This window comes from Zosterops lateralis (assembly GCF_965231275.1).
Source record: "Zosterops lateralis genome assembly, chromosome: 2".
In the NCBI taxonomy this organism is placed as follows: domain Eukaryota; kingdom Metazoa; phylum Chordata; class Aves; order Passeriformes; family Zosteropidae; genus Zosterops; species Zosterops lateralis.
In genome coordinates, this window is record NC_139763.1 from 74,135,536 (window position 1) to 74,159,320 (window position 23,785).

Sequence of the window (23,785 nt, forward strand, 5' to 3'; positions counted from 1 at the left end):
GGCCTTTAAGGTCCATTCCAACCCAAGGTATTTTATGATTCTATGATAACATAGAAGCCCTTCTATGTCAGATTCAAAGGTCCACACAGCCCACTATCCTGCCCACTACAGTGACCAGGGGCAAAGAAAGGGCGTAAGAAATAAGGCTAATACAGAGTGACATGACTTTGGTCTGACCCTCCTGAGCCTAGACTTCCTCATAGCATGGGATGGAATTTCAGTTATTTCAAATGAAGGTTTATTTCTATTATTCAGAAGAACAATTGAATCCAGATCTTAAACCTGTACTTCTGTAGATTACTGATTCTTTCTACTTGGTAAAATACCCGAGGGGGAAAGGGAAAACAGGCTAGCTATACTTGTTGTCATCTAATTAGGCTCTGCAAATATTTTTTCCCCATTTTAATTATTGTTTTATGACATTACTAACTATGAGCTTTGGGCATAGGACTTCTAAACTGCAGATTCCTTACAGCACTCAGAGATTTAGCTGCTCAAACACCTTGAATTCAAATTAGGGTGATACACTTTTCTCCTGGTTTTGGGATCTGATCAGAATTGCAATCAGCACCAGAAAATAATCAGGTCCCTGGATACTTCCCCAGGGAGCATGCAACCCATGGATGTCCCAAGGGAGCATATTACCTGGGTGATCATCCAGACAGCCCCCCGGAAACAACTGAGGGTGAACTTTAGGGTCAAATGTCAGAAGATCAGCCTACTAGCAAACCTAGGAGCAGCAGCAGCTTCCTGAGAGAAACTCTTTCAATCTAAGCCTGTGAATTTTCTCCCACAACAATCGGAACCCCAGGAAGAGGCAGGACAGATTGCTCCCTTACCATGTTACTCATTAGAGCTTATTTCTTTTGTTGCCAACAGATCTGGCAGCTCTCTCTGTTAATGGAACTGGGAGAATAACAAACTATGTAAAAACCAGAATTTTGCCTTTTGCTTTTTGTTAGAATGGTTTGTTCCTCTCTGCTTCTACCCTCTTTTCTGTGCCTTCCTCCTCCTTGCCTTAGCAGTGTTTATTTACAGACTGCACAACAATGACCTCTCACCTGAAACCAGGTATTCAGGCTCCTTTTTTTACCAAGCTTTTTGTTATAAACCCCCAGAAGTCTTCATCTCAAAACCTACATGTTGGCTTTACAGTGCTTGTTCTACATATCCTTTGGAGGTCCAGGGACTATTTCTAGGGGTCTAGGAAAAGAGATAAGAACAGGCAGTCTATCACCAGCTCATTCAGTGTCCTTTAACAGGGCCCTCACCAGTTTTTTTCCCAGAAAACTGTTAATTTATACACAAATTGAAATTATGGATTACTCTACAGCCATGAGATATGAAATGTTAAGAAGAAATAAAAATTATATAATCACTCCTTGATGACGAAAAACAGTCACAGACCCTGCAGCATAAAGGAATAAATCACTGTCACACAGGTGAGATCAATGCCCAGGCTCACAGAGAAGAGCTGCCTCCCACTAGTCACCAAGGACTCTGAGGAAGCCAGGGTATTTTTCAGACCTGCCCCTTTGGGAGAAGATAATAACGCCATGAGGTCCTGCCAGCAGTGTTTTCATCCAGCCTCTGTCATGACAGAGAGCAGAGGTCTGTTCTCAGCCCTAGCATACCATGGAGCTTAACAAGTCTTAGCACAGTAAGTTGTTCTCAGCCCCTGCTCCCTTCCTCAGTTCTTCCTCCTTTGCTTTCTCTATTTCTTTCTTCCTGCTACTTAATTTTATGTCCCCTCACTCCCATTGGCAGATAATATATCTCCTGCACTTTTCTAGACATATCAAAGATGTCTTAGTATTAAAGGTGTGATTTGTAAGAGCAAATTGTCAAGTCTTTATCAAAAAAGCAAATTAGTCAGGATTTTAAAGCTGCTCAATAAACAAACAGCTAAACATAGTTTGGCAGGTTTCAGGGGAAACTTGACCTTGCTGAGCTGAGTCACTGCATTCACATTCAGGATATTCCTCTAAGGTATGAAGACCGTGCAGACCTTAAAAAAAAAAAAAAAAAAAAAAAAAAAAAAAAAAAAAAAAAAAAAAGGAATAAGGAATGGGGTAAATTAAAGAGAAGTAATTTTCTCTGTCTTTGTGTATGCAGCATGCTGTTTCAGCTTTACCTATCTTGCCACATATCTGTGACTGAATACTGTGAAGCTCTTGATCATTTTACTAAGGTGCAATGATTTTCCTAGCCATTGCAGCTGTATATTGCATGCAAAATTCAGGATGAACTAAGATTATAAACCAGAGACAGAGCTTTGAATCTGTGGGCTATAAAGAATCATGGCAAATAATCCATGTTTACTTGCTGTGTTGTTTTTTTTTTTTTTTTTTAACTCTCTGTCATTTTCTCCTTCAAAAGTCAAAGAAACAAGGATTAGACAGAATTAAAACTTGGAGACAAATAGGATTCCAATTTATGACAATATCCAGGCTGTACTGTTCAAGAATAATTTAAAGATTCAAGTCAACATTTATTAAAACTGTAGAAAGCTTTTAAGCAAAACATTTGCAAACTCATTTTTGACTGATTCTACCTTCTAAACACATAGCAGAAAATTCATGTACAATTTTTTGCTATCAGTTTCCTTACACTTTTAGAAAAAATAAATACCAGGCTGTTTCTAATTGTCTGAGAGATGAATTAGTCATTTTAAGTAGAAAAATGAATTAAAAAATCTCTAAATTATTAAATAAATGAATGTCACCCAAAGCTTGCTAGGTAGAATGAGAGAATTTAACAACATCCACTGGCTCAGAGATTTGTATTTCACATTTACTATGGAGAAATAATAACACCTCTATGTTTAATTTTGCAGCTGCAATACCCATGGTAAATCTGATTTTGATTTTCTTTGCCATACAAAGAAATAGGAAGGAATGCTCCTGTGACTTGACATTTCTGGAGCTGCAGACATGCTGTGTGACTGCAAGAGTCTTATGGCACTTGGCCAGGTATCCTGCTTCTCATGTGGTGGCAAATCTTTTCTTGGAGACCGAATGTAGTATATGGGGATGTCAGAAGTTTGAGGGATAACCTGCAAATCCTTTTGCATTACGTTCAGACCACTGATTTTTTTTGTGACATTGATGGAATTTCCAAAATTCTTTTAGACAATCATATTGTCTTGTAGCTGTATTTCCCTGTGCTGACTCTCTACAACTGGATGAAACTCACCTGAGTTTTTCTATATAGACTGACTTCAGAGACAATCCTAAACCATATCAGGAGATGAAGCTTTTTCCATTCCTAGCTATACATCTCTCACATAAACAAGTTCAAAATTCTAGGATCAAAACAAACCTCGGGTCTTTGTAGGTTAAGAAATGAGCTTAGGTTTTTGCTGTAGAGTTTACCCACTCATCATTTTGGGCTTTGCTGACTTTAGGGTTGATGGAGAATGGGAGTAGAAACATCTTTAGGAGTTGAAGATCACATTTTTTTTCTAAACAGAGTGTTGATATTAAGCTGTAAAAGAGGAGAAAAGGCTCCTTGCCCTAGGAAACACTGCCTATCCAAGAGTTACTAATAGAAATGTACCAGCAAAGGAGCATCTTTAAAACAGAATCCCTAATTCTGACTTGAATCATCTCATTTTCAACTGTGTTTCCAGCCTGTAGGAAGTTGATCCTTAGGCTGTGTTTTCCTCGTCTAGCTTGTTCGAAAACAAGTGTTTTAGTGAGAAAGCAGTCTGAGAAACTAGCCCAGCAGAGATTTTTTTAAAGAACCTTCATGCTGTCTGAGAATTTTTTTCAGTGTTTACTGCTGGAAAAAAAAAGATTCTTTGTAAATAAAACCACTGTAATGGCTTGGGTCATGTTTGAAAGCAGATGTGAAATGCCTTTCATGAATTGTCTTAGCACACCAACAAAGATATGTGGAAGTAAGCGCCAAGTTTGGATTTTATCTTGTATTCCTATCAATATTCCTGTATTTATTTCTAATTGGCAGGGGGTTCTCCATGCTTTTTTGTATTCTGCCATAAAGACAGGAAAACATCTTTCAACCCTGTTTAAAGACTCAATTACCTGACATGACATGAATGTGATACATGGAACATAATTGAATTTATTTTGTTTTTTCTATTTTTTTTTTTAGAAGCTGTTGCTATAGAAAGAAATGCAATGCCATTAGCTCTGTATAAATTACTTTGGAGGCAGGCAAGACAGGAGAGTGAATTGGGCTCTGATATCTTTAGATCTATTTTGAAATCAATGTATCTTCTACATCTACATACTTGGATTTAATCCTACCAAGAAATCACCTGGAGTTAAATTTTTCAAGGTGTTTAACACTTAAAGCTCAGAGAGATTTTCTTAGTGTAACTTGTTTGATTCCAATATAGTGATTTCATGCTCTACGGGTTTACAGTAACTGTAAAAGACCTGCATGCTTTTGAAAATGCACGTGGTGCCTGTCTGCAGCTCTGGATTCCTACATACCTCCAGAATTTGTCCTTCATGCAGTAATATTCAATAGCCATGGAAAGAATTGAGAGTCTCTATCAAATTTCCCTAAACAGAAGTTTACATGAAAGATCTTGTCCTCAAAAAAGGCATCAGCTGGCAAGAAAACAGACAGTCCCAGCCATATGACTGGTGGCTTGATGGGATCAGAGGTGATTAACACCCTAGGGATGAATTGCCCTTCTGGCCTTTTTCAGGCTGAGCTTCACAGATCACAGCATTTCTGCAATAAGAATTACTGAAGGTGAAAAAACCACTCATAATTATTTATTGATTTCACATTTCAGGAAAAAAATAAAAAAAAATATTTTCTGATCCCTTCAAATAACTTAGACTAAGGAAACATTTTGAAGAAAGAAAAAAAAAAAACCAAAAAAAAAAAAAAAAAAAAAAAAACAAAACCAAACAAACAAAAAGGAGAGGGCAAAGAGAGTGTCAAAGCCAGGCTTCAGCTTTATTCATACATTGGAAGAATAAGGTTTACTAGTGCCTGGATTTTTTGAGTCTTATTTCCACTGCATTTTGGCATGATGCCTGCACTTGATAAATAATAAATTATTCTACTGCCTCTTGTGAGAGACCAGGTATCTCTGTCGTGCAGCATGGCCTTTACCATGGTTTGCTTATAGGGAAAATAATACAGAGATTGAAGGCCCCTTCAAGGTGTTCTAGAGCTCTGACTCATCTGTGGCTGCACCAGTTTGAATTCTGATGGACAGCTCTGTGTTACTCTGCTGCCACTCCATGTAGGCGCCTATTGGTTGTTGTAGGACGCATTGAGCAGCATCTACTGGGGCTGGTACCCTGCATCTGTTCCTGGCATCAGCAACACGGCTGCTCTCAAGTGTGTGGATGTCAGGAACAGCTGGAGAAGAGCAGGCAGTGACGAGGAGCTGCTGCACTGTGCTGTTCTCCACATGGCTCTTGAACATCCCATAGGCTGTGATTTTGAGAAGCAGGAGCTGAAGGGATGGCACAGAGCACACTGGTGTTTCTCTTTAACTGGAGTGAGCAGGTGGATAGGGAAATAACAATACAGAAGGAGGAGGTTTCATTAACAATCTCCCTAGCTGTTGTTCTAGCCAAGAAAGCAAGCAGCAATTTGAGAAGAAACTTAACTTGTGCCAGCTTATGTGATCAACAGTTGATATTCAGCACCTTGGGACTTAATTCCAGTAAATTTGAAATATGGTCTTTATAGTGGAAAAAACCCCCAAAAAACTAGGACAGATTCCTGTCCCTAGTGAAAGACAGTCTCAGCAACACAGCCATGACAAGAAAATCTGCTTTTGCACAATAAATTACACAGTCCTCTCAGCTGGCTGTACATAGTGCAGCCAGTGCTGGTGTGATTTGAAGGAAGCACAAACAGTATTGTTCTTTATAAGGATCTAATTCAAAGAATTAATTATGAGATACAGGAAACTGAAGAGAGCAAGAGAAAATGGAGAAGGGGACAAGGCCTTTGAATTTTATACCTTAGGTTTCCAGTCTGAAGTGAATGAGCTGTACAAATCTATGTGGGCCAGCCTTGGTAAACTTGCTACCTTAAACCTGTTGGCTTCAGAGGTGCACACTGCCCACTGCCTTCTTTTGCACCCAGTTTAGTCCACAGTTCATTTTGATTCACCAGTATGCAATCAGATTGAACAATCCAAGAAGCTGAATTCAGAAACAAATAATATTAATAAAAACTTTCTCTCCAAGTTTACTGGCACTCTGTTTCCAACAGAGGAATATTACCACTGGGCTGCATTTTAAAGCTCTGAATTTTCTTCATCCCTTTTGGAATTCATTGTGGTCATGAGTTTCACAGCTGAAAAAGATACCATGTAAAAAAAATTCAATTTTTTTCTGGTTGGTATTTTCTTTCCTTGTTTGCTGCCTGACCAATATTATTGTCTGCTTGCTAGATCTTGCATTGTGCGATAAGTCTTTCTAGGGAGGCCCACTGAGATCAAAGTTACACTGGGAGTGAAGGACAGTACCCTCTGTCTCTTGCCACTGGTTTCTTCCCATCTTATAATGACCTTCTCACTTAGGCTGGGGAGATGACAGCTTGTAGAAAGTTGCACTGATGGAATCATATCAAGAATATAAATTTTGGTTTATGGATTAAAATTAAGAAGGAAATAAAGTTTTGGTAAAAGTGCAAATGCTGACTTACAAACCCAGCACTTGTACTGGTACATTGAGTTGCTGTATAATCCTTTCTCCTATTTTACAATCTCCATATTAAGTGAAATTTCCACACTCCCAATTCCTGTAATTATTTTCTCACAATCCAGGAAAAGAAGACAGGTGAGGACTGAATCTATAAGAAAGCAGTAACTTTTAAACATGTTATTGATAGCAGGTATTGGCTGACTAGTGAAATTATGAAAATATATAGATGATATTATTCCAGAAATAGTACTGTATTTGTGAACAGCTCTGGGATTTTATGGGATGATTAAATCTAATGGTTAAATTTTCTAATGCAAAACCTGCTGTTAGGAATGGCTGAGCAACGTGTATGTTCTGCAGCATAGCTACCAGTTTGTCCCATGACAATCAAGACAAGAGATTAACATTTTAAATGTGTGATTTGTTATTTAAAGAAAAGGTAGAGGCATTATCCATTATTATTGAATTTGTTGGTTTGTCACAGTTTATAATACACAATAATATACAAACAAAGCTAACTGCAAATGAAACAGTTGAGCATTTCTTAAGAGCTGAGAGTTGTCAAATCTGTTCCCACCATTGTTGCAAGTATCATTTCAAGTATCTAAAGGTTTTGAACCAAGAGAAGCATGAGAAATCGATTAGAGAAAGCATCTCAGGAAATAGGAGGATATTAAGCAAACAAGACTTTAGAAAAGAAATCAGGAAAAAAAATACCAATTATTATATTTTCCCAACTGAAGAATAATTTTCCAGAGGAAAATCTGTAATCTCTCTTGTTGAAATGATTGAAAGTGAAGTTGAATAAAGTACAGGCAGTCTTATATAAGGACATAATTGGTCTTTCACACTGTATTTTTATTATTCTGTGCTACTGTTTCCATCATTTTGTGCTCTACAATTACTGTCAATAGCAAGACAGAAATCAACCTTGCAAAAAAGAAAGAATCCACTGCAAGAATAAACAATTAGCTCTTTCCCTAAAGGTTTGTCTCCTCTACAGTATATTTATTTTTAATAGTTTAGTTACAGAAGCCCAGAGGCTGGAGTTCTCCATCTTTTACAAGCTAAGAATTGTGCACTCATTTAGAAACTGAGAAACTCCCAAGGGGACAATGACAACACACTTCACCTTAATTTTAAACAGACTGTTCCCAGGCAGTGTGTCCTTCTGTTCATGGTGGGCACAGCAGACCACACCTCTGGTCCCTGCCCTCTGTTCCCTAATCCCTGACTGCATTTGGATTAGTGAGCCCTGGATCATGATCCAGGGTGTGCCCAGGTGGCCAAGAAGGCCGATGGCATCCTGGCCTGGATCAGCCATGGTGTGGCCAGCAGGACCAGGGCAGTGACCATCCCCCTGTCCCGGGCACTGCTGAGGCCACACCTCAAATCCTGTGCTCAGTTCTGGGCCCCTCCCTGCAGGAAAGACATTGAGGGGCTGGAGCGTGTCCAGAGAAGGGCAGCAGAGCTGGGGAAGGGTCTGGGGCACAAGGAGGCTCAGGGGGCACATCATCACTCTTTATACCCACCCAAAAGGAGGGTCTAGCCAGGTGTGGGTCAGTCTCTTCTCCCAGGTAACAAGTGACAGAACAAGAGGAAATAGCCTCAAGTTGGGCTGGAGAAGGTTTAGATTGGACATCAGGAAAAATTTCTTGACTGAAAGGCTTGTTGTCAAGCACCAGGAAAGGCTGCCAGGGAACTGGTGTTCCAGCATCCCTGGAGGTATTTAAAAGGTATTTATATGTGGGAGTCAGATATGGTTTAGTGATGGACTGGGCAGTACTGGGTTAATGTTTGTCTTGATGATTTTAGAGGTCCTTTCCAACCTTAAAGATTCTATGATTCTATGCTTATTGTGAAGCAGAACACGAAATTGTTCAGATATTTGTATTTAACTTTGGTGACCTACCTGTGGTTTAGTGGGAATAAAAGGAAACCTTTACTGTACAGGGGAGATGAGCCCATTACACAGTGTTAAAAACAGTGAAGTACTCAGGGAAGCTTTGCCAGTGTTTGCTGGCAGACTCATACAGATTTGCAGGTGTACCTCCCCCACCTCCACATCGGAGACTCTTCAGGTTCACCTTTGGACCACAGAAGTAATTTCTTTGGTCATATTTGTGCAGAAGCACAGTTGGCCATGCAAACCACCCCCTGTACCTGTGCATGTCCCCAGCACATGCACATGTACCCCAGGCAGTACACACAGCCTTTTGACACTGCTCTGGTTCATGACTGACTGCCACACACTACTCAGCATAAAGATGGCTGCAGGACCCTTCAACTTCAATTTTAACCTCCTTCTCATCATACTGCCTACTGTGTCCAAACAAAGATCCAGCAGTAAGGGACCCACTCACAGCCATTTTGTGCTCAGGAGATGTGCTCAGCAGAAAGCATGTGGGGGACAGAGATCAGCTACACCTTCCTCTACTCCTGCTCCATTTCTGCACTGAAGGACAGTTCCCTCCTTACCTGGCTGCTTCATCCACCTTGCTCCAAGAAAAGGCCCAGAAGTAGTTTTGGCTCTAATTTCCCCCCTGTTCATTTGCAGGGTTCAGTCGGTAACACCAATTGCCAGGACCACAAATACACCCCTTCATACCCAGCACAAGGAGCAGCACCTTCAGGGTCGCAACACACACCCCACCATCCCCTGCCCCGCCTGTTCAGACCTGTGAAAAGGTACAGGCACGTGCCCCTCTCCAGCAAATGAGGGGGATTTGCCTTCCTGTGCTGTGGCTACACATTTACCCAACACTTTGCACACACAAACAGTCAGCCCACGAGCACAGATGGTGCATGATTCACTCTGGGGCTCTGATCACTGACTGCTGCTGGCTTTGGATCGGGCCCGCAGCACCAGGAAATCACCGCAGGCAGTTGTATAGTTCAGTAATGATTTTGCAGCCAAAGGCTTCAGCTGCCCTTCCTTGAGTGGCAGCTTGAAACAAGGAGATCAGTACAGGACAGTAGGACTTCAAACATCTCCTTACTCCCAGCAATGGCAAAAGTGTAAGAAATAAGCTCAAGCTGTGAATGGATATACATTGGATCAGCAAGGCAGACTGCTGCAGCCATCCTTCAGCCCTCCTGGTACCTGTGGTCCTGCTGGCACTTGGTATATCCCACTGGATCCAGGGACAGTCTGGTAGAGGCAGCCAGGTCAGCAGCTGGGATACTGGCCCTTCTGCTCCTGGAAATGCTCAGCATAATTAATTCAAGGACAGATGCAGCTAGGCGATTTACCTGTACTACAGTGAGCTGGAATTTGTGCCCTAGCATGTAGATGCTTTTCCCTGTTAGTATTAACAACTCTTGGAGAAGGTTGCTTTCTTTAAACACCTATAAAATACTGCAAATCCTGAGTCATCCTTTCAGATGGGATGGCCAGACTATCACAGGTAAGATTTTGTGAGTGTGTTGTCATGGTCACCCAAGTGATGTGTATTTAAAGGTGCCTGTAGAGAGGTTATCGTGACAGTGACTTTTGAGAACTAATTTTAGGGACCAAAAGGGATACAAACAAACACCTCTCCTTTGGTGACACATGGCCCCATGGCCTTCTCAGGACTTTGCAAACAGAGCTTTTGGCTTAGTTCTGAAGCCCCTCACTCAAAGGCCATCAGACAGCACTTCAGGTGGAGGACACCTTTTGTCACTCCAAAGGTAAACATATTACTCACCTCTGTGCTGCCTAGACAGTAAATACAGCTCCATGGACCAAGGAAGAGCATTGATTTAGGAATGACCAGGCAATTCCCTTCCTACATGTTGGCACAGTCCTTCAGGGCTTCTCTTTGTTCATGAAACCAAAATAATTAAGTGCAAAAACAAAACAGCTGAGAACTGCAGTGGACATCACTGACCTAGGAGCATCCAGCATATGGACAGCACTGGGGGACATGTTCTCTTAGATTAATGTGCCAGCTTGGTGTCATGAAAAAGCTTCCCTGATACTTTTTTTTGTTTGTAAATAATTACAAATATTTTGCCCAGATGGTGTTTACATAGCTACCTAAAACACTTTGTATTAGCGTCATTTCAAATTTAAAAACAATTGTGACAAATACTAGCAATTTCAAGACAGTGATCTCTAGGTATTAATTCAGAGCCTGACTCTATGAAACATTGTTCCAAATAGATCTGTATGGGAACTTTTTAAAATAAAAATTTAAGGCAGAGAAAAGTTTAAAAGATTACCCCTTTTTACTTGTACTTGCTTAAAATTGAAATCATTAACTAACAAAATCAGTGGCTCTTATTCCACTGGGGGTGGGATCAGAGTTGTGCCTGCATTATTATATAAATAGTTAAACTGTACTATTTAGCCTTTAACTAAAATTTCTGCAATAATCTTGAAGTCAAGAAATAGTTATTATTTCCAAACTGAGCAGAAGGAAGAATATTTACAGAACAAAATTTTTTAAATGTTGATTTATAGACTGATTTAATTTTAACAAGCTTTTTAGATATTTTTCTCTTAAAAAATCCCCAAACACTTTTTCATCTCATTTGACAGTCTTAAAACGTCCTTAAAATAATGAATACAGTTATGCCTACTCACACAAAATAAGGAGTGCGTGCAGAATAGCTATGTGAGGTGAACCTTGCTGTTTATTAAAGTAAGCACTTGCTTATCTTTGTAAAAAAGAACTTGAGGAAACAAAAGTTATTCATTCTATAAAAAGTCTGTGTAATAAAAATCATTGAAGAGCAAGACAACAGATTTATTCCAATGTAGTTTCATGTTTTGAAGCAAACAGTAAAAATATAAATTTCAGATCTATTTTGATGTTTAAAAAGATATCTTCACTGTACTTACTAGCAGTCAAATGCAGACCACTTGTGCCAAAGGAACTGCTGATTACAGGACAGGAGCAGAACTGGGATTCGTGTTTGTTAGAGGCAAAAACCAAGGGGTTTTGAGAAGGTACTGTTAGCAGTGTCACAGCATATGCTGGAGGTGACTGGGTTGGAAGGGACTTCAGGAGGTAATACAGGTCTGTCTCTAGTTCCAAGCAAATGGAGTCAAGCATGGAATACAACAGGCATGGATTGTCAAGGATTTGACTCTAAGAAAGAAGCAATAGCAGCTGTGAAGGAGAATAGCCTAATCAAATCCAAGTTTCTGTAGTTTCCTGACATGAATAAAGCCCTTCTAGATTGTACAGAAGGAAACATGCTTTCTTTTAAAGACTAGCATCTAGCTCAATGACCTGATTCATGTTTTGGCCAGGCAGAAGAAGTTTAGAGAGACCCTACATGAGTTATCCCCTCACAGAGATGAGTTGCTATTCCTGACAGGCAGCTGGATGCTGTTCTTAAAGCAGCTGCTGCTGAGGCCATATTATTTGCAGACAAACCATTTCATCCACAATAATCAGCAAGAGATGTCCCCTACAAGGAAATAACAGAAGCATGCTGTAGGTTGCATATGCAACACCCACCATTTAGGTTTCCATTCTGGGGACTTCATATTTTGTTTGTTTCCTGTCTTCATTGAAGTCCTCTGAAAACCAGAAAAAAAAATGCATATCTAACCTTATCTTGTATGCAGCGTGCTATATGTAATGTGAGCATTTTCTGTGCACAAATTGAAAAAAAAAACTCCACAAAAACAGCCAGAGATGAGATCTTTCTGGGACAGGCAGTACCACTCTCCATTCCAAGAACTTTGTAACAGATTTACTGTTTAGAAAGGGGTATAGATTTTCTTCAAGCCACTATACCACTTCTCTGTCAGACCTGGCCCTACTGCAGGCTAAGAATGATTCAAGAATGACCTTCACTTGCACCCAGCTACTATGCAAAATTAATTGGACTATTTAAATTCAACTAGCTGTGGTTATCCAGAGCTCAGCAAAGTTCAAGAAACTGATAAAACCTCAAAAAAATATGCAATTATAATCTGGAATTAAACAGCGAACTCTAGGCACAAAAATAAGAAAGGAGCAATTGAGACATTTATTCCCTTTAAGAAGATATGCTGAAAACAGCAGCTGTTCATCTAAAGACAATTAAGGCCAGAATATATTTTAATTCCTAAAGAGATTAAATAAGGAACTTGAAGTCTGAATATAAACTGAGCAATTTGCATGTAGTCACTTATAAAGTCACTGGGGCTGCTAGCTCAGTCTGCTGGGGAGCTCAGTGGGGATGGACAAGGCTTTCTGACCCAAGAGGTCCTGTTCCTTCATGAGGCTTGGTAATGTTCTCCACCATATTTGTTCTCCTCCTACTCTGCATCTTTTCCTTAAGAGACACAGTGCACTTCAAGATGGAGCTACTGACTGCCAGAAGGTTTCTCCAGGAAGGTGCAGGATCCATTAGAAGCCTGTACTAATTGCTACTCCCAGGCAACCTTTTCAGATGGGTAAAAGAAGCAAACTGATCCCAAGACAATGCTGAGCATTTCACACTCTCATGCAGTAAAGAAGGGATAACAGAGAACAGCCACTATGTTAAAATAGAAATTCACAGTTTTGTAGGGTCAGTGGTATTTTATAGAATTTATCATGCCTGGAACAATTTAATGACAGCTACAGATAGACATATTTATTCCTTACTATTTCCAAGTTTACAATCAATTGCCTCATCTTTTCAAGCCAGTGGTGTTTGCCATGTGCATGAAAAAAGATGTGCAGGGGCAGCCAGGACCCTTGGTATGTATTAAGAGGCTGAGGGTGGTCCTGTTGTAACTATGCAATGGAATTATCCATCACATAAAGTGAGTAGAGGTATCTCTAAAACACAACCATGATCTGCAGCCACATTTGTGGAAGGCAGTGTAAACACACTGTAGCTATTGCCCTCACAATTTATATTAATAACAGAAAACATAGAATTTAAAAGCAAAGGAAGGACAAACACATAGAGCAATTGCTTTCATTTTTTTGGATATTTGGTCCTGATTCTTGCTGAATTAACTTTACCACTCCACAAGCTCTGCTATTGCCAGAAGAATAAAGTGACTTCAGTGATAGCAAAGAGATTTTAATTTCTGTTGAATTACTGTAATTTCTTGAGCTCACTTTGCAGACAGTGTTTTGAGGCAAACAATATGGCCCATTTCCTGGCAGGGGAACTGGAGGACAAGTTCAAGGTAACCAAAATGATCTGTAAGATGAGAGTTTGGCTTTCAGCCTATGCTGAACAGAAATGCCCTTGACCATTTCCCAAGATGGACTTCTCACCAAACCACATGATCATTTTTATTGCTAAAAGTTCAGTGTATTAAACAGGAAACATCAACGGTTTTTATCAAGATCTGATAAACTCCCTTAGTCTGTTGGGATTATTTTCTATCCATTGCTTCCATAAGTAATTAAAGAGTCATCTGCTTTGCCACACTGGCTGTGGCACTCCAGCTGGACTTCAAGCTTGTTTATGCTATGTACATTTAAAACAAACTTGGCAGATGGAACAGAGGGTTCTTCCAACATACACCTGCCTCAGGTCTCCCGAGCTGTGACATATGGCTTGTAGGTAATTGACTGCCTCACAAAATGATCCCATGCAAACAGCAACTTGGGCTTGAGTAGGCCCAATTTTTTACTAGTATTTCAAAAACCTTGTGTAAGAAAATGGCATCTTTCCTATTTCAAGAAACAAATATGCCAAAAATACTTTCATCACATGCTTTTAAATTTGCCATTCAGTGCCAAACTCTACTGCATTTGGGCAGAGGCTAGCTTTCCACGTCAGTTGGCCATAAATGCTAGCTAGAATTAAGAAAGATAGTGCAGGAACTTTGGCCTTGATTCATCATTTTGTGATCCATTTAATACCAGACAAATTTCATCTGAGTTCTACAATAACCTGCCAGGAATTAGTGATGGGTAATATTAATACTACAAAGTGAAAACTGAGACTTGTAAAATTAATCAGTAATTCATTCATGTGTTGCCAGAGCAGGAGGGAACCATAAAAATTTTAATAAGAAGCCTAAATTTCAAAGATGCCCCATTGCTATAATGCTAATGCAACCACCAATTTTCCAGGTCCTCTTGTGTCATGACAGGTAAAAGAATTATAAAAGAAAGGCCTCATAAAATCAGACCTGCTCTGCTAAATTGCCAAAGTTAGCTTGTCACTTCTTTTAAATAATTTGCGAGCTCCCGTGTGAAAACAATCTTGGTAGGAAAACTGGTTAGCATAACAACCTATTCCTGGGTTGAAAAACAAATGCACCTGCAATAACAAGGGATTTGTCCCATGAGAATCAGTGAAGAAAATATGTAAACAATCCAAGAATACAGAGATTTGATAGACAAGTAGAACACCTTTTACTAACCAATAGAGTAATTGGCAAGAAAGCTATTAAGCAATTAAATTTGCACATGTGGTCTGTAAAAACTGTATAAAATGAGTTGATAATGAAGAATTGGCTTTTCCTACATGAAAATAATGGAGTCATGGCTAACTTATTGCAATACCCTTGGCTTATTACAATTCCAGCAGCTGATGACCAGGACAGAATCTGGTGGCAGTTTATGGCTCTGCTGGCTGTTCCTACTGATGCATGTGCCATGCAGTGGGCATACTCCCAAGGGTCAGAATCGGGCCAGAATGCAACCCAGCTGAGGAGCAGAGATGATGTGCTGGTGTGGCGTGGCTGAGCAGCCACCATGCAGCTTTTGCAGCTTTTGCAGCAGGAGGTGCTGTGGGACATTGCCCTGTGGCTCCACAGGCTTACGCTGTACTGCTCTACACAGTTTATTGCAAGACAAATATTTTCTAACAACTCAGTGCTAGGATTTGATGTGTGACTTCGGGGTGCTCTTCCCTAAGGTTATCCTTTTTTAACAGAAATCAGTTCATCTGCATCAGCTTCATAACAAATCTCATTCTTATTTGCAGAAGGTCTTGTGTTATAGAGGCATTACTGCATGTACTACATGGACTGTGGCAACACACAGATATTCTAAAGGGGATGTAATTTGAGGACTTTGCTTAATAAACAAAAGTTTTACCTATAGCACAGAACTAGTATGAAATGGCCTAGTCCTTTCTTTCTGGAAATACTTCATGTCAGTCTGCACAGCATCAGCTGACACAGTGATGGGGAATGACCCTTCTTTACTCACCGCATCAATTTTCTGTCACCATTTGTGTTGCTTTGTTATTTTCCCCTTAGCTGTTTGTCTTTTCTAGTCCTTTAGTTCACTCATGTGAAAGTACTGGGGCAGTCATTCCAAAAGAGAAATGGAAAGCTGTAATCAAAATGAGTGGGATGTAATTTATCTATCACATAGATTGTCATCAGTGGTTTTGTGCAAAGAATCCACAAAAAAAGAGCTCGTACTGATACACATGGGTTTCTCAACTCCAAGACAGTAATGATTATTGGGTTTTGACCTCAATTTGAATTTTCCTTTTCCTCTTAAGAAAAAAAAAGCCTCTTCATTTTGTTTTCAACGTACTCCCTGCCTTGCTCATGAAGAGCAGGCTGAAAATGTAAATATGTTCAGTTTGCTTGTTCTTGAAGGTTCGATGTTAGAAAAAATTTGCTGATAAAAGTCCTTCTTCTCCAAGTATTCTAGATGAGTGTCACCTGCAATGCTAGAAAGCAGTGTCTGGAAAGCTTTATAAGCCATATAAAAGATTGGCTCCTAGTTCTGCAGAATGAGGCTTTTTCAGCTTTCTAAAGGACCACATGTATTTGACCTTCCTGAAACAAATTACTGCCTATGTCCTTTGATGCCACCTTTCTGGAAAAAAGATAGCTCAGCTGTGTATGAAGGTCCTTGGTGTCAACAGTGATGGCTGACTGGCTTTCCCAAATGCCCCTAATTTGCAGTTTTCTCCCCTCTTTCCACCTGAAAAAATGCAACTGAGTGACAGGAATACTCACAGGCAAAACTGTGGTTCACATATAGATACATATATAGATATCTATAAACATCTACATATTTATTGCCAGGGGTTGATGAATCAAGGAGCTCAGTAGAGGTAAGGCTGCTGCAGCTCTATGTCCCCAGAATACACAGTCCCTGTATCAAGAAAATAGTTAAGAAATGGAGTTTAATGAGAAGTCAGGCCAGGCAGTGCTGACCAGGCACAGGGCATAGCCAGACAAGTGTGCTGACCAGCCATCGTTCACACATAAATGGCTCCTTTTGTCCACTTTGCCTTTACCTTTGCACATTCATTCCTGACCAGGTCATCTTGATCCTTCCCATTCCCCACGTCCCTGAATAGCCAATAAAAGGTCTTGTACCATCTCCTGATGTACTTCCTCAGCATCGCACAATATCTCATACCCACCCCACAGGCAGTGAGCCTGTCAGCCTGAAAAGAGCTTTGGAGAGCCTCTTCCTTTGGCTGTTTATCAGCCCCTGGGGCTGAGAATTCCCTATGACAGCCTGGAAGGGCTCATATCTCTCACTGGTTTACTGGGACTCCCTCCTCTGCCATTTTGCCTGAGGACACTTTAACACAGTGCACACCTAAAGATTTAGCTGCTTTTCCTGTAGGCTGCCGCTGCCACTGAGATCACATGCAGTACAGGAAGAGCAGTCAAGATCTTCCTAGTATCAAGAGAGCTGAATAAAATTTGTAGTGAGAGAAGTCAGCATTCTCTGATTCTGCACCCCCTTTAGAAGTTTACCTAAACCAACTTTTAAGAGTTTTCAGTTTGTTCTGTGATAGCAAATAAACCTTAGCAATGGTAAGTTCACCTTCACTTTGCTTCACTTACCTTATGATGTGCTTATCTTCTTTTCTGAAATAAACTTTTACTCTTAATTAACAGTGACCTTGTCTAGGTCACTTCATCTCTCCGTGTTTCTCTTCTCCCTTTTGTTCAATTAAGACAATAAAACAATGCACCCACATGGGTATTGTGAAACTTAATTAACTGATGTGTGCAGGACACTCTGAGGTTCTGCAAAGGAGAGCACCATAAGCATAGAAAATTAATGTTAGGATGAGTGTTGCATAATAACCTGACACAGCATCTGTAAGTGAACAATTTTTAAAAAATCATTTCAGATTTTCTGATGCATTGAAATAAGTTCTGCTGCAGGGCCTTCACGTTAATTGCCAAAAGCATAAAAGAGGGAGTAGCTTGCAGTCCCAGGTTAATTGCTCAATTAAATAGAATAGCTTATAATTGGACTTGGTGATCTTGAGGATGTTTTCCATTGTAAATGAGTCTATGATTTGCAGAACACAAGTTCCACTCAGTTTAATGCTTAGGTTATATGTTCTCACTTATATTCATCTAAATCTTCACATTCTTTTCAGTACTGCCATTGGAATAGCAGGTACAAATTGACCCTATAATCTTTGCAAAACAGAGCAACAAACGACCTGGAAAGCTTTTTAAAACTAGTTTCTTTTATAAATCTGGTCAAGGTATATCTGATGATCTAGGTATACCTACTAGATTTCCTTTCAGGACTTGTCCCTGCCACTGCTTCTGTCAATGTACTTTGTTCTCAGTTCTAGTCTCATGCAAAGCTTGGGTGAAGCTCAGTAGGTACAGACATAAGAAAGAAATTAAATACCACACTACAAATGACAATGCTGAACATCTTAAGAAAACAAAGGGCAACTATGTAGTATCCTTTTAGTAGATGAGTCCTTGAACCAGTTCACAAAGAAAGAATGGAATTCTACATTGTAAAATCAGGAAAAGACTGTGTGAAATTTCTATACTTTAAAATAAGTTCATTTTGTAGTTTATTATATGTATTAAATGTATCATATATTATTTTTTACAACATTTTAAATTACTTCACCGTAAGTATCTAGCTGTGTAGTTGAGTAACTTCCCTGATTATGCCAAAAAATTCACAACCAAGAAATGCAGTTCAGCTTTTCAATGTAAGACATAGTAGATGCCAGAATTCTAGTGATCCCATGGTCCTTAGAAGCCAGGTGATGCACAGTTAATTTTTAGACAGTTACCAGGCAACAGTTAGGACTAACAGAAGGCCATGAACAACTCCTTAATTTTCTTTCCTGAATCTGAGCTGCTGGATTTATATTTCAACTATTTTTCCATCAGAGGTCTTAGCCATTGAAAAAAGATCATACAGTACATTGGTTAGATTAGATAAGTGATTTTCTTTAGTGGGTCTAAGTACTCAATAAATCTGTTCCTTTGTCAGTGTAATATAAAATTGCTCTTCCCATTTTCATGTGCTTAGAGCTAAGAAATTCTACCTGAAAGACAGAAGTGAAGAAAAATCTCAGAGCCATTCTGGGATATCACGAAAAATATAAGCCTGTGATTTTGCTTTTTGTTTGGATTTTCTTTCACCTGTCAATTCTGTTTTGACATGTTTCCCAAACTCCTGTTATCAACCTTTTTAATAATTAACATTAAAATATGAATGATGGTTTAACACACAATGAAACATTCAACTATGCTACAGTTTTTTCTGTTTCTCCCCCTCACTTTCACCAACAAACAACTGAGTTTGATATGCTTACAAAAGAGAAAAAATTACATGTTTGCCCAGAGTAGGAGAGAACTCAACTTGAGGATCAAGATGTACTTTCCTCTATTATTGTTCTATAGTAGCACTAATTTGTCAAACTGTCTTTTACATGCCAAGAATCACACTTCATACTCCAAGTCATCCAGAATCTGAGCTCAATACACAGAAGAAAAAATTAGATAGGAACAAATGGAGGTTTCCTTCTATTTTAGCATTTCATTATTAAAGAAATGGTGTTTCATGCAATCTAATCACTCTTGTACTTTTAGTATATAATCATCATCACAATATCTCTCACAGTACAGTCAACAACTGCAGCTCCTTACATGATGAGGTTTCTATATCCAGCAGTGTGATCTCATCTCTAAAATGAACTATATTAAATCATTGCCACAAAAAATGTGAGCCCAGTGTTTCAGATGTAAGACATGAAAATCCATATCATTTTTCCTCTTGAGGAAAATGGAATATAGGAACAAGGAAAGGCCCTAATTTACCTACTCCACATACCATGTATTACCACTCTGCTATGTGTCATTGTCTAGGTCCTCAGGAATGCGAGGTTTTTTCTACTATTAGTTATGACTGTTACTGCACAAACTTCTCCCCATAAGCTATCCTGTTCAATTGCAAACCCAGTGTGTTCAGCACTGCAGGAACACAAAATATCAAGCTGTCAGTTTGTGAAGTGGAGTCATTGCAAAGGACTTAGAGAGCCTGCCCCTACCTTCCAGAGGTTTTTTTGAATGTTTCTGGCATTAGTGTCGCTGTAAAATATAACCTGCCTCACAATGTGTGGGTTGCTTGAAAGGCTTAAGTGCTACAATACACAGGAATTGGATGCTTTGCTAGGCATCTTATTCAAAGCTAAAGATGAGATGATGTCTCTTACTCCAGTTTTCTGTAGCATCTGGAATTTTACAAACATTGATCAACTATGCCTAACATTTCCCTTATATAGAGATGCCTTAGTAACCCCTCAAAGTGTGGGACAAAACTGAAATAGGCAGTGGTTGAAAAAAATATTGTACTGCTTGGAAGTCAACATCCATGAAGCTGACTGTGAGTCCTTGAAGATCAAGCTCTGGCTTTGTAACTGGTTTGAGCTGACCTAAATCTGGGCTGTTATTTAAAGGGATAGCTCTACCTTCTGCTCTCTGGCCCCAGCCACATTTTCTCATTTGTGCCAACACAAGATGTTGTGTGGATGCACAGAAGGTTGGATCAGGGAATTTACCTAACTAAAAATACAGAAAAGAAACAACCGGGCAGATGGTTTAATCACATCAAATGGACCATGGAACTGAACCCTCAGGTTCATTGCCCCTGCATCCTACTTTGGAAGAGCTGCACTTGAGGTAGCTGGAAGAGAAAAAAATGAAAGGACTCTTAGCTGTGCTGCGCCTGTTCAACATGGATTGGATGAGCAAGACCCTGTGCACAGAGGGCTTGGGCTTTCCCTGCCAGAGTGGCAGGGAGAAGCTTTGGGGTAAGTAGCCCTTCATCTTGGCTGGAATGGTAAAGAGCTCCTTGTTCCTGCTCTGCTCTCCCTCCTGCTCTCTAAGTGAGTTGGTGCAGTTCTTTCACTTCTCCTGCTTCAGCCCATCAGCACTGAGGTGACACTCTCTGTCGTCCCTTCTCAAATAATCCATGCTTCCCATCACACCCCACCTTGCTTTCTCTTGTACAAGTAATGACTTTTCTCCCTTGCCACATATGTCCCCTAAGTTTCCACCTCTTCACCCCTTCTTTCCGAGGCCCCACAAGCTTCTGTGCCTCAGGACAAATCCAGAGCACGCTCCAAATCCTTCTGTCTATGTTGACTTGAATGTGCTCAAAATGCTTGCCAACATTTTAAATCAAATTCTAAATGGCCACCCAAGAATGGAAGGGGTCCTTCAGCCCCCCTATAAGTCACAAGGAAAGATGACAACTTGAAATAAAACTTTTGTGAAAAAAATTGCTTTTTCCTATTAAAGCAGATTTTAACTAATTGGAAACAATACACTTGTGGTTTTTTAAAAATAGTTTAACCAAAATGTTCCCCTTTGGCTATGTTTATCATTGAAACATAGCCATTTTATGAAACAAAAAGACAGCACTTGGCCTGGTTTGCAGCCAATATGCTGAAGGCTTCAGAAACAATTTTATCATCATTTAAATCAAATGATAATGCTGAACATTTTAAGAAAACAGGGCAACTATGTAGGATCCTTTCAGTAGATGAGTCTTCAGACCAGTTCACAAAATTATTTATGCCCAAGTGGATCTGAAGTAGTTGGTTGTTTCCTTTTGTCTTATACTAGTAAGGAAGTATAACAACTTGGGGAAAAAAAAAGATTACTTCAATCTTCATTTTTTTCTTCTCGTACATGTATAGAATGTTAATGAATATGTTTATTTTCTACCAGTCTTTTACACTCTATTGTGATAAGCATCTATTAGTTTTTGGAAGTGGTCGTCTCTGTCTTCACTGTACAAAGATTCAGAGCATCTTTCTTAGGACAGAGGCCAGATTCACCTTTCTTAAATTGTAACATTTACTTAAGTTGCCTCCCATCTGAGCCTGAATTGTCCTTTTGATGGTTATCTACTTCCATTAACTACAAAGAAAACATAGGTCAAAAGCAATCTAAACAGACATCTCGCTGCCGCACTTCCTTAGGGAGGAGGCACCAACGGCTGTGGGTACTCTCTTCAGGTACTGTGCTCTTGTTTTTGTGTGCTTGTATTAGGTAGACTACTTTGAAATTTGATTATAAAAAGGCAAAGTCTGAGTTGGGGGAAATAGAGGAATCTAAGGGGTCTGGGAAATTATTTTCCAGCAGAAAAATCTTTTTAAAAATGTACTTGATCTTTATTCATCTGCAAAAGCCTTAGCAGGCATCCAGCATCACCTACACTCTGGGAAAAGATCTTATTCTTTTATTCCCAGTTGTAGCACTGATCATTTGCATGACCTTGGACAGATGGCTTCCCAATTCCATGTCTTGTGCCCCTGTCCACCTTTAAACTCTTCTGTTTGTTTAAATTATGAACTTTCTGCAACAAGGACTGTGGTGTTATATGATAAAATTTGACAAGACAAATCTGTGTCATTAGAACCAGGGTTTTTCAGAAGAATTGCCCTTTGCCAAGGCTCTTGTCCTAGAGGATGTAGACAGAGAGGGTTGGTTGGGAATGTTCTCAGCAATAACAAAGCAAGAGTTAGAATGAATTTAAGACTGAAAGCTCTCTGTGGCCCGAAGGTGACTTGGAAGCCAGGCAAGCATTGGGTAAAGGTACTGTAGACGATTAAGGGCATGTATTGCACAGCATCTCATATAGTCCCAATGGAACCTATGCTACAGGATTGGGAAGCAATGATTTGCAGAGAAAAAGTCAAGAAATGAGGACTTGTGAAGAGTGGCTGTATGAAGCCTTCAGTTCATGCTTTTAGAGCCTACCATGGGACATATTAAGAAACCACATGTGTCATGCACAGACTGAGGAATCACACCTGATCAGAAAAATTCCATTTACATAAAGAGTCTTTGCACCTCTAGCACTATCCATTAAAGGAAGACGAATCTAATTCTCAGTCCCCTGAAATCTGAATACTCTTAATTTATTAATGGTTTAAAATAGTATTAATGTTCTTTAATGGTTTTGGAGACCTAAATGTCAGTCCCCACACCCCTTATAATCTACAAAAGTGAGATGATGCCGCCAGTTTCCCCTCCTCTTCCCCTCCAAAGCTATGCAAAATCTATCATTTTTCTGGTGGTCCAGACTTCAGATATTCAGAAACTGAAAATAGAAATAATTTTTAAACCCTTCCAGGCTATCAGGAGCTGCACTGACCACAGACTACAATAGGAAAGTCTTATAGCTGTGTTGACCAACTCTGACAAGAGCCTGTAATACTTTACTCTGAAATTGGTTTCAGTTCCCCAGGGACAATTCTGTTAATGCTAAGTGCCATTTGCAAACAGGGACTATTGCATTGTCCTTGAAAAAGGCACATGAAAATACACCTCAAAATTTTATGAAGCACTAGTTTGCCCACATTATTTTTTGAATAATTTATGCAGGATATAAGAATGAGCAAATGTGAGGACATGTGATCAGTGATTTATGAACTGCTCACAAATGAAAGCCAGGTTCTTCATTCTGGTAAACAGAAGTCAGGAACACAGACTTGATGAGTTCACGATATTTCTTTCAGATCTGTTTTCTGTTATTGCTTGGTTATAATACTCTGTCATATCATATGTGGAAAACTCTTGCACACAGAAAAATTCCATGAGCACTCATCCTCATTACAGTTGTCCTTTAAAATGTTTTTTTAAGTGCCTGAAACAAGTTAACTTGTTTATCACTCAGATTTTAAATTTAGCAGTTAGTGTCATAATTTTACAGCTTGTCTACATGAATAAGTTAATTTTATGATCATCCATAACAGTAGCTACATTAACATTGTACTGAAATGCAGCAATTCAAGTTCGTGTCTTCTAGATTAGTTTTCCTGTAAAAATGATCTAAAAATCTCCTTGACCATGTTTCTTCCATTAACTGCCCACAATTCAAAAAAAACAATACAAAGTACCTGAATTTTAATCTGTCCAGTTAATTTAATAGAAGAGCATGCTATTTCCTATTAATATTCTATATGCCTACCTTCTCTAATAAGCAATCCAA